The following is an 11,800-nucleotide window of genomic DNA, read 5'->3' as shown; positions in this document are numbered from 1 at the left end:
TAGGTTTGGGTGAAAATGTAATCCCATGGTTCTCTAATACCTTTCCTCACTAGTAGAGCTGGATGTAGTTCTGCATCCTAAATGATTTGCTTACAATTCTTGTGAATGAATTTTTAGGTATCTTTTATTAGAGGTGGTAGTACAGCTGCAATCCTTGAATGAGTCAAATAGTCTTTCACAAGATTAATTACAGCAGTAGAAACAGAGGTGAACTGTGTAATTGATCAGCTCAGATCATAAATCTTGAAATGAAATTGTCATGTTCTAAAAAAAGCAGCAACACCATCCACCAAGTGAAGAATACACCAGGTGCCCTTTTGTTTCCACTCATTTTTGTACAAATCCTCACCATTCTTAATGATAAACCAGTTGCTCCAAATCAGATGTTTATAAATAAGTTTCAAAAGCTTTTTTTTTTTTTACTGTAGAGAATATTTTAATGAGTCAGCCCATCAAAGTAGGATTGCAACTCGATTCTTATGGTCAATAAATATATTTGTGTACCTCCAGGAAAAGACAAGTTCTAATTTCAGTGTTTTCTGAGAAAGTGTTAAGGGTTATTCATCATTTGCAAAATAGTTTTGACATTTTATGACTGTAATTACTTCCCATGATGCTGTCGCAACTGGCCTTGATACCACACAGCACCTTTGTGCCTTTGACAATCGGCCTTTTCCACAGAAGCCATTTCCACTTGTCACTGCAGGACAAGCACAGGTGTTACTGATAAGATTAACAGCCTTGTTGTATGCCAGTGATGCAGTGAGCCGTCACAGTGTCATTATATCATTATATCATTACATCATTACATCAGTGGAACAATGAGAGGGCTAAGATGTGAAGATGAGACGGGAGGTGTGAAAGCATCGCAGACAACCAGGAACACATCTGACAGATGTGTTTCTGAAATGGGCTCATTTGTTTGTCAAATATGAGGATGGATTATTTCCATCTGGCTCACAAACAAAATCTGTGGTCAATGCTGTGTTCGAAGCTAAAGAGTGTATGTTTGGCTGTCTCAATAACTCAAATTAAAGAAAACAATCTAATAGTAACGGCTACAATTAAAGGAATGTATATTTTACCAATACAAGAAATATATTCTGTAGTAAGGAGTGTTACTTAGATTAAAAAAAAGATAATACAACTGCATAAAGGAGCTATTATTTCCTTTTACATCCTGTTCATAAAGGCAAAGGAGTCATGGTTTCTTCATAAAGTTGGGTAATTACTACAAATTACTACAATTTTTTGCAGAGGTATTTCAAAGACAGCACTGTTGCATTTGATGTTTTGCTTTCCACAAACACCACAAAATTAGATCTCGCAGGTTCAGAAGAAATCGGTCCAGCTCACATCTACAGTCCAGTTCGAGTACAGAAGGAATGAACGCCACACAGCCTCAGTGGTGGTACACCAAATATTCTGCCAGGACCTGTATGAAGTTTTAAAAGTCTTACACAGGTTATACAGTTTGTGTTTATTAAAACGCAAAAAGATTCTGTAGTCACAGCCCAGAAGAGACATATAACCCTCTGATGACTATTACACAGCATTGTGTTTAAAGCAGGTTTAACGCTCTTATCTCATAATTATTACCTTAACAATATTAAATTAGCCTTTAATTAGAATTTGTATTTACTGGATGCTGTGGTTTTGCCTTTTTGTGAATGTATTGATTGCAATGAATAAATAGTCAAAGGGATATTTTCTGTCTGAATTTGTTACAGTGCTGGATTATTTTGAGAGCCAAGTCAATCCTCAGATATTCTCCGATATGAATGTGGAGAATAGTTTTCTTTATGAGCACTAGAGGGAGGCATGTGACTGCAAATGACTGCGACTGTAAACACTTGTTAATGAACTGCCCTCATGAGAGGTTGGTTGTTCTCTCCTCGAAAGACATCATGAAGTACAACTGGTTTTTATAGATTCTTCAACTGTAAGCTGATCAAAGCATACACAGCTAAAATTAGGCACAAGAGCATTTCCATCAGTCTCTCTCCTCGCTGTGTGTGTGTGTGTTTACAACCAATACTCTCGTTTGGCTTTGACCACAGCCTCACCTGCAGCTCATTTCCCTGCCTTCACCAAGCTTCCTCTCCCTATTTGACTACATCTGAATGCGCCAACAACCTCTAAAAACCCACAAACACTCACATATGCAGAATTCACCCAGATGCGTCCGGCTTTCAGAGCAGGACAAGTACAAAAACATCTTGCCTTTTTTTTTTTTTTTTTTTTTTTTTTCATAAACTGTCTCATGTACCAAACTCCACAGCTGTCTCGATTGAGGTCGTCTTGTTGAATAAATAGTGTCACCTTGAAGCACACACACAGAAAAAGCACACACACACACACACACACTCTCACTGGAATTTGGCATGAAGCCTAGCCTTCCAAAGTATTGTGTGACTATGTTGATGAGAGGCTGGACGCCGTCACAGCAGGCCAGAGGGCACCACTGCCCCATGATTTGAGGTCCGAGCTGCGCTAATTTTGTGACCAGACGCCCCTCCCTCCTCTTTACCCCTCATCATCTATCACCTCCTCCTCCCCTTCTTGTACATCTCATTCAAACCTCTCCACCCTCCAAACTTAACCTACGTACCCCACCAACAACCGCTTCATCCTTTCTATGCGCTGCTGCCCCCCCCCACCTCCTTCTTCCCTCCTTCATTTGAATCCCACAGTGAGGCCTCTTTGTGCAGTGGCTGCTGCTGCATTGTGCTGCAAAGGGAAGCAGAGTAAATGGACAAGCAAATGAGTTTTCTCCTTCACCCAACTGTGGTGTTAGGGCACATATGCTCTGATGCGCTCACCTAACGTACACAAACACAAACACACTCGTTTAGTCACATGCATCAGAGTGTTTTCTGCCTCTTTAAAATTTTATTTTCTACTAAACTTCATTTCCTTGTGATTCCATGACCTTTGACCTGGAAACAAAGGCCCCTGTGAGAAAGTGAAACACCATGACATACAGAAGAGTGCACATGCCTATCATGCAACTTCTGAGTTCTTCTCTTAGCATTTCATGGTGATCCTGCACATTTAAAACTACATTATTTGTTTGTTTGCTTTTTGGGGGGGGCTAATGGTTGCAAAACACTGAACTATAAATGCAAGTTTGAGATATTATCACTTTACAAAGTTAATATGGCTATTGTGGTAGCAAACAAGACAATAACAGACATGGAGCAACATTAGCCTTCTTTGAGGGTCATATTTCTGGCCTCATGATGAATGTAAAGTCTCGTGTTTACTCTTGTCTACCATTTGTTGCTAAGCAGGTAGTGTACAATAAAGGTTGTGTGAGCTTTTGTTGTGTGAGCGTTGATAATTCTTCGTGGGTTTGTCTCGACAAGTGACTTGTATCACATTACACATTGTCATTTGATCTTTTGTTAATATAAAAATATTGATTAGTGCAGCTGTAACCCTTGTGGAACAAATCAGAACTACCACAAACAGATGAGAATCATATAAGAGATCCTAGTGTGGCATCTTAAAGACAATCTAACAGTAGTTTAAAACCACCAATTACGATAAATAAGACCAATTTAAAACACAAAACAGAACTAGGCTCTAGTCCACCCCCAAAACATCAGCAGCCAGAAGACAGAGCAAACAATTTCTGCAGTGTTTTGAATTTGATGTTTTAAATCTAGTTGTTTTGTTAGCTGTTAGCTAAGCACTAATACTTACAAGCTTTCTCAGCACATGTATGGTGTGTTTAAAGGAATTGTTCAATATTTTTGGAAACTAGGCTTATTCATTTATTGCAGAAGGTTAGATGAGAATATTGATACTGGTCTTGTGTCTGTACGCTGAATATGAAGCTACAGCTGGTAACAGGGGGAAACCACTAACCTGAGCTCCAGGAAGCTACTGTCCTCAGCCCAGACATATAAATGCCCTATAAAACCACAACTTGTCACTTTTTCACTTCAATTTTTCTACAAATGAAATTTAGCATGTTAATTAGGGAGCCTTTTTTGTCACCGTTGAACAGAGCCAGGCTGCTCTCTTCTCCTCGTTTCCAGCTGTTTTGTTGAGCTAAGCTCTTCGGAGTTGTATCCATCCTCTCCAACATGTCAGACTGCTCCTTTAAGTAGCAGATGTTACTCCTTTCATGCTGTCTTTGGTTTAAGGTGGAAATATGCACTTGTGTTACAAGTTTATCCCCAGCTCACGTTACCTTCTCTCCGTCTCTCTGTTAAGGTGGTCTGACTCGTGAGCAGAGGTCAACAACTCGTTGCACATCTGCCACATTTTCCTACACTCTCACATTTAAAAGGGACATTCCACAAAAAAGCACAGCGAAAATAAAAGTCTAACATCTTGAAATATTATTTTTGTTTTTACTGGAGCTCGGAACGTTTTACTCCTTTGCTCGAGGCCTTGACCCCTCGTGGCACTCGAGCCTCGAAAAACTCCAGAAAGAAGATTAAAGGTCAGGTCAAAGTCAAGCAACTAATAGTTTTTTTTTATGAAATACAGCACACTATCCGTCATTTACCATGTTTCATCAAGTGCTACCAGTACCATGGTTCAAACCTAGTTATTATTCATGCGAGTGATTTAAGGCAGCCCTGCACCACTTCTACAGTGCTCTTGAGCAACCCAGTGAAGCTCCACCAAATCTACTCCGCCACCGACCCCTGACCCTAACCTCTCTGTGGAATGTGTGGCTGTAAAAGCCCACAACGTTGTCTTTACTCGCTATCTCACTTGACCCTCCTTCACCTGCTTCAGTTCCTCTCTCCTCCTCTTTCCAGCCCCTCCCTCCTCTCCCCCTCCCCTCCTCAGCCCCTGAACTGTGGCCACTCTGTAAAAGAGCCCATAGGCAGCAGATGTGTGACGGTCGACACTGTTAACAGCTGTCAGCTCTTATATCAGCTCCTGGTAGGTCTCCAACCCCGCACGCCAACCTGAATGTCCTCCTAACAACAATCACCAACAGTTGCAGCACAAACTTCAAGGGTGAAATCCAGCCTGCCAGTTGGCAACGTCAGAAGAAAGAAAAATCAGATTACAGCAATAAATACTTCAACAATCAATATCTCTGATATCAGTGGCTGTACACATATTCAGCCATTTGCTGCAGTGTTTAGCTGAAATACTGAATTTAGTCAAAATTTTGTCCCAAAACAAGGGAGGAAAGAAACACAACAGCTGTTAATTGATTTGAATATTATTCAAGTCAAAGTTTGCTTGTTGAAAGTTTGCTTGTTTTGAATATTACTCAGGTAGGAGTGCAACTTCTTCAAAGACATGCCTGTGAGCAATGAGAAAAGACAAGAGCTTCGACTTGACCATATTGTGAATATACTTTGCCAACCACTTTAGCACTGTGTAATGTTGTTTAGAGGAAATCCCAGAAGAAGAGAGGTTCAGGGAATTTTAAAGGAATATACTCCTGGGTGGAGTACTTTGTTATTCAAGCTTTACTAAAAATAGTTCAGTACAACAATTCATCTGTATTGATTTATCCCCAGCTTTTTGTTACATGTTGTATTTGTTGATGTTTCAATATATTTGGATCCTGGGAACTTTGAATTGTATTGTCCAGGTGTACTTGCATGACTAATCGCAGATGTGCTCTATTAGTTGATGTCATTATCACTTCTGGGATTCCTGTTTATTTACCATTTGTCCTGATGAAGTTTTACAACTAAACACCTGCGTTCGCCCCGAGTGTGCAGATCCTTCTTCTCTCAGCATTTGATGTGTTCACCCTTCTTGCACCTCAGCATTGTGTCATAAGTGCGGTGGTCTCCCCAGAGTTTGTTTGCGCGCATATAATTCTCTGTTTTCTGTTTGAAAGCATCAGAATGCTTAAAATGAAGTGCACCTTACCCCCAAAACCTTTCAATGTTGGATTTTGGGGTTGAGACAACATTTTTTGTGACTTTCAGTAACTTCAGGCAGTGATTGGCAAGTTGTGTGAACGTAGGCAGGATCTGAACTTCTGTCACTGCCACAATACCCCGAACACATTTGAGGAGAGACTATCAACGAAAGTAATTTGTGCTTCATTGCATCTCCTCCACTTTTGCCTTTAAAACATGTTTAGATGACACTTCATATACTACTTTGTTTCAAACATACCCCGACCTCTGACTCTACTTTCCGTTTCTTTCTGGCATCCACACCCTGCTCTGCATCTGGACGCCGTCCAAAGCCTCGCTGCCCATCTCTGGCAGCTCCATTCCTAGCCTGTCACCCCTGCTGCCTCCCTTCCCTCTGCTGAAAACTCACTCATGTCTGGCTTTTACAGCCGCTCAAAACCCCAGCCTCAACCATGCTCCCGGCCCGAGCCTGTAAGCTTCGACCCCCCCAGCCCCGACCTCGACTCCAACCCCGGGGTCCCAGCCTCTGGCCCTGAGCTTTTACCTTCTCCCCAACCCAGCTGCTGTCACCTTCCCAGCCGTCCAGCCCAGCATGAGAAGCCTAGCAGCTGTTGATCAATGGGCAGCCGGAGCCAACGCCTGCCTGTCCCCTCCCCTGACCTCCTACCCTTACACATACATACACACACACACACACACACACAGATGCACACACACACTCCCCAGGGAGGCAACAGATGGGGGTCAGCCAGAGGAAAGGGGTGTGGTGGGCTCCAAAGGGCTGGGTTAGGTGTATGTCCTGGTCTGTATTTGTGAGTCTTTATGTGTGTGTTTGTCACATATCTTATTCCACAATGAGATAGATAGATTAATGCATGTTTGTGTGTGTGTTTGGTCTTGTGTGTGTGTGTGTGTGTGTGTGTGAGGGGGCTGTGGCTGGACATTTGCTAGCCGCGTGTCTCCAGTATGGACAGGTGTTGGTGTCAGCAGTGTCCAGACTCATTTCAGCAGCTGCTGCCACCCCTCTTCTCCCCTAGTTCTCTCCTCTCATGCCCCCCGCCCCCACCTCCCTCTCCCCCCTGACAGATGTAGCCACACCACACCACCACCTCTCAGCTTTTTATGGGCCCAGCCTGTTTTGACTTTAAATATTTGCCCAGGAGGCGCTTGTTCTGTTTAGAAGAGGAGGGTCTGTAGAAGGACGGGGGAGGGGCTCACAATCTCACGCACACACATACACACATACACACATACACGTAAACATAAACATTATCTCTGTGTATGAATATGAACGCCTATGTCCCCCCCACCCCCATCTCAAAGAAACGTCACCTGTAGGAACCACAAACTTTGATTAAGTTACTGCCAAACAGCAGGGACACATTAAACAGAGACACCAACGCTGTGAACAATGTTTTGTAGTTTTCAGTGATGGTTTATTTACAAGTAGTTTTAATCACTATTGTTAAAGCTGCACTTATCAAAATTTTTTTAATGACAATATATCAAACAACTATATGTAATGTGCGAAGAGTAACCCATGACGAACCCAGAGAATTATCACTTGACCCTGTAGTTTCCCTCAGCTCTATGGAGCATTTTAGAGTCTTTTAACTAATTGTTTTGTTTTTTTGGCAACTTTCATGTTTTGCTTCACTCTCGCCGCTTTCATCTGCCTCATTTCCACAGATCTTTGATAAAGTGACGGTTCACTACCTGCTCAGCGCCAAACAAGTGACAGACAGAGCCAGCGACTATAGCTGGTGAACACAGTGTAGCATTTAGCAGCTGCAGAGCCATATATTTCCCTCAGGAGCTGGTGGAGAGAAAAACAGAGCTAAAGAAGAGTGAATATTGCACTTTAATTCAGTCATGAGGCTGGAAACATGGCTCTGAATGAATGGTGATATTGCTCTGTGAAACGTGTGTCATGTCAATTTTATAGGGTGATTTTATATCAATGTTATGTTTACAGCTACTTCGGCTGGATCAGGTAGCTAAAGTGAAGTATATTTATTTATTTTTACCATAGAAAATAATCAAATACATGTAGAAATCTATTTCCTGATTTGACAAATTTAACTGAAGCTTTCAACAGCACCTGACTGGCTTCATCTGTGAGTGGAGTCGGCTCAGTTATAATCAAAAATTGAACTTTGGACATATGGAACTTCCTGATTCTCTGTCATACTATACTATATAAAGAGTGCAATGGTATATCAGCTTATGTTGTGCATTTTTACCCTTTCTACATCCAGTCAGAGTAAATTTATGGTTCCTTCTGATTCTGCACAGTAGTTTTTCCAAATAATTCCTCCTAGGTTTGAAGCAAGTGCACAGCAGTGGTGCAGAAAATGGCTCCAAAAAAGAGGAGTCAATTAATAGCTACACCTGTAGTCCTCATTTTCATATGCTACAGAGAAACAACAGCAGAAACACCAACAGCCTAAAACTATGCATCAACAAACACTAATCTCAAGGTGACACATGCACAGTGAAGTGTCGTGTTTTTCAAAAAAATCTCCATTGAGCGACTGAAGCTTCTGCTTGTGATCCATCAGAGAGGGAGAGAGAAAGAAGTTAGAGAGGAATGTGGATATGAAAGAAAGATATACAGTTGGGGTTTGGAGTTGAAAGATAATTAGAACAGCAGTGAAGGATTCTGCCGCTGATCCCAGAAAAAACACCTCCACCAGCTGGGTTCAAAGTCCAGGAGGGAGGAGAGACAAGAAGGAGAGAAGACAGAGAGAGAAAGAGAGAGGGCCACAGGAAGGGAGAGATTTGGGGATCTAGCAGAAGAGTGGTGGAGCGCACCTTGTTGTGCCATCTGGGCCGACTCCCCCACCACAAACACACACATCTCTCCTTCCCCTTTTGCCTCCTCCTCCTCCCAGCCCATTAGGACTGAGGATTAAGGTGGTGGCAATTACAAGACGCAACCAACAGGAGCGTACCTGGCAATACATTTAACTGTCCAGGGGAGGGAAATGGGAGGGTGAGAGAGGGGAGGAGAGGCAGGCAGATCGAGAAGGAGGCAGCAAAGGAGAAGTAATAAATGAGATGGGCGGGAAAGGGGAGATAATTAGAAAGAAAGACAACACAAACACGCGTCAGGATTGTTGTGATAGCAGCAAAAAGAAACTTTCCTCATTGCCAGCTCGACCGACTCGTCTTCAAAAATGGCAGAGTGAGCAAGTGAGTGCCAAACAGATGCTGGTACAATTGCTGCCATGCCCCCCCCCCCCCCCCCCCCCCCCCAACCCCCCACCCATCCCAACACCAACAACTCTACGCCTCACCCCCTCCCCTCCACCCACCCAGCCAGCCAGGGGGGGCTACAGCTATGGATGGCGCCCATATGGCCGCAGCTGATGGGGGTGATTGTCGGTATTGTTCACTTTGTCAGCGATCCTGGGGATGCGGGAGAGAGCTAATGATAATGCAGAGTGCAGATGTGCTCTGGAGCAGCCCAGTCGTTAAGCAACAACAGCTTGTGTTTTGTGTGTGTGTGTGTGTGTGTGTGTGCGTGCGTGTATGAGTGTGAGAGGGAGAGAGAGTGCTCGTGCATGTGTGGGTTCCTAGGTTTGTGTGTGTGTGTGTGTGTGTGTGTGTGTGCATGAAAGAGAGAGGGAGAGTTACAACCACAGCTGCTTGCCAGCCTGTCTGTCTTCTTGAGAAGACCTTCTGGAAGACCCACTATATGCACACACACAAACTCACAACCATACATGTCACATGCATACACACACAGCTGTTGGGTTCTTTAATGTGGGACTGCACATTTATTCATCCAAAGTGATGCCTTTGCTTGATGTACACAGCGTAAACTCTGCATTTTCAGGTTTAGGTGAATAAAAGCTTTCTCAGAGACATTTTCTGACTTAGAGTAAAAGTGTTTCGAACGGCTTGGTGGCTGACCGCTGAGCTCTGTCCACTCACAGAAAAAATTCTAGGGATGCATCTATCAGATACACTGGAAAGGTATTGGTACAGGTTTCATCCCACCTCTCACTCGTGCATGTGTGTGTGCTCGGAAATGCTCTAAGCCCTGCGCCTGATACTGTAAGTAAATGGACTGAATGAAAGCTTTTCTTTCATCAGCAGTACTGAAGATTTCTTTCACCAGTCAATGCCCTCATTCATTACAACCCTGTTTCCAAAAAAGTTGGGACACATGTAAATGATAACATAATCTAATGATGTGCAAATGATGTAAACCCATGTTTAACTGAAAATAGAACAAAGACATATCAAATTTTGAAACTGAGAAATTTTTATTGTTTTATGAAAAAACTGATCAACAGTTCGGGGGTCTCCTTTGTTGTATTATTCATTTCATGATGTGCCAAATGTTTTCAATGGGTGACAGGTCTGGACTGCAGACAGGTCAGTTTAGCATCTGGACTCTTCTACTATGGAGCCATGCTGTTGTAATACGTGCAGAATGTAGTTTGGCATTGTCTTGCTGAAATATGCAAGGCCTTCTGAAAAAGGCGTTGTCTGGATGGTAGCATATGTTGCTCCAAAACGTGTATATATGCTGAATGGTATATATATAAATACCATTCAGCATTAATGGAGCTTTCCCAGATGTGCAAGCTACCCAAGCCATGGGCACTAATGCACCCCCATACCATCATGGATGCTGGCTTTTGAAATGTGCACTGATAACAAGCCGTATGGTCCCTCTCCTCTTTAGCCCAGAGGACGCAGCGTCCATGATTTAAAAAAACTATTTGAAATTTTGATTCACCAGACCACATTATAGTTGTCCATTTCACCTCAGACCATCTTAAATGAACTCGGGCCCAGAGAAGTCGGTGACGTGAATCATAAAACAATGAAATTTCAGCTTTTCAACATTTGAAATGTTGCCTTTGCAAGTCACAACTTTTTTGGGAAACAGAGTTGTATCATTGCTTAGATGTAAGAGGAAAGAAAATGTGTCATCAAGACAATTCCTTGGGTTAAGTAAAATAATCTTCTCATAATTTAACTGATGTACATTTCTAACCTCAAGTCACCTAACACACAGGAGAATGATCCTCAGATCGTAGTTGAAAAAGAAAAAAGGGAACTGGTGTCAGACCTGAATTCTGTACTGGCCACTGAGTCATGAGTTTAAGTATTGGAACTGGTATCTGAGGAGAAAAAGGCAGATCAGTGTGCGTTTTGTAGTGACCCTGACCTCAGACCTTCCTGTGTGAGAATTTCCCCACAGACTCACATGTATCACATTTAATCGTGTTTACTGATTGCATTACTGATAGCAGTCGTTATACAATGCACATGTTGATGAGTTGTGGGCAGTTTAGCCAAACAGGACTCTCACATTTCAGATTGCTTCATTTGAACAGTTTTTCAAGGCCTAAAGAGATCAAAGTGTTCCAGTATTTTACAAGAAATAAGACTAAGAGACTACAGCCACATGCTGGCAGCTAGGCGAGGCTATGCTTGGGCACAGTGGTGTGTTTGAGTTATAGCCCTTTCGCACTTGACTCGGCTTTACGTGCCTTTTTTGATTTCCAAAGTTGTGGACAGCGCCTGGGGCCTGGTACTTTTTGGTACACCCGTTGGTATCTGAGGAGATACCAACGGGTGTGAGAATCGTCACTACTGCGTCATCATGGTGCGAAATGGGATGTTCTGAACAAACCCACCAATCTTAATCAGTTATTGTTCTATTCTTCCGAACCTGTGTGTGTGTTTTAGATGCTAACGTCAGCTAACATGTAATATCAATGCTAATGTTTACCATGTTTGGCGTGTTTTCAGTGTGCTAACGTTTGATGATTTGCTGATAAGGACTAAAGACATTACTTTTGCAAGCGTTCATTCATAAACTAAAGTATTGGACCATTCTGACCTGATGATGCGCTTGATGAAAAGTAAAGCAATCGCCGAAATCCATCCTTTTCGGGGCATGAATGAAACCAAAGTCAGGA

Source organism: Trachinotus anak, unplaced genomic scaffold (assembly GCF_046630095.1).
Source record: "Trachinotus anak isolate AG129_WGS33_773 ecotype Australia unplaced genomic scaffold, CSIRO_AGI_Tana_v1 ptg000007l, whole genome shotgun sequence".
Classification (NCBI taxonomy): domain Eukaryota; kingdom Metazoa; phylum Chordata; class Actinopteri; order Carangiformes; family Carangidae; genus Trachinotus; species Trachinotus anak.
Note: the sequence above shows the minus strand (reverse complement) of the source record.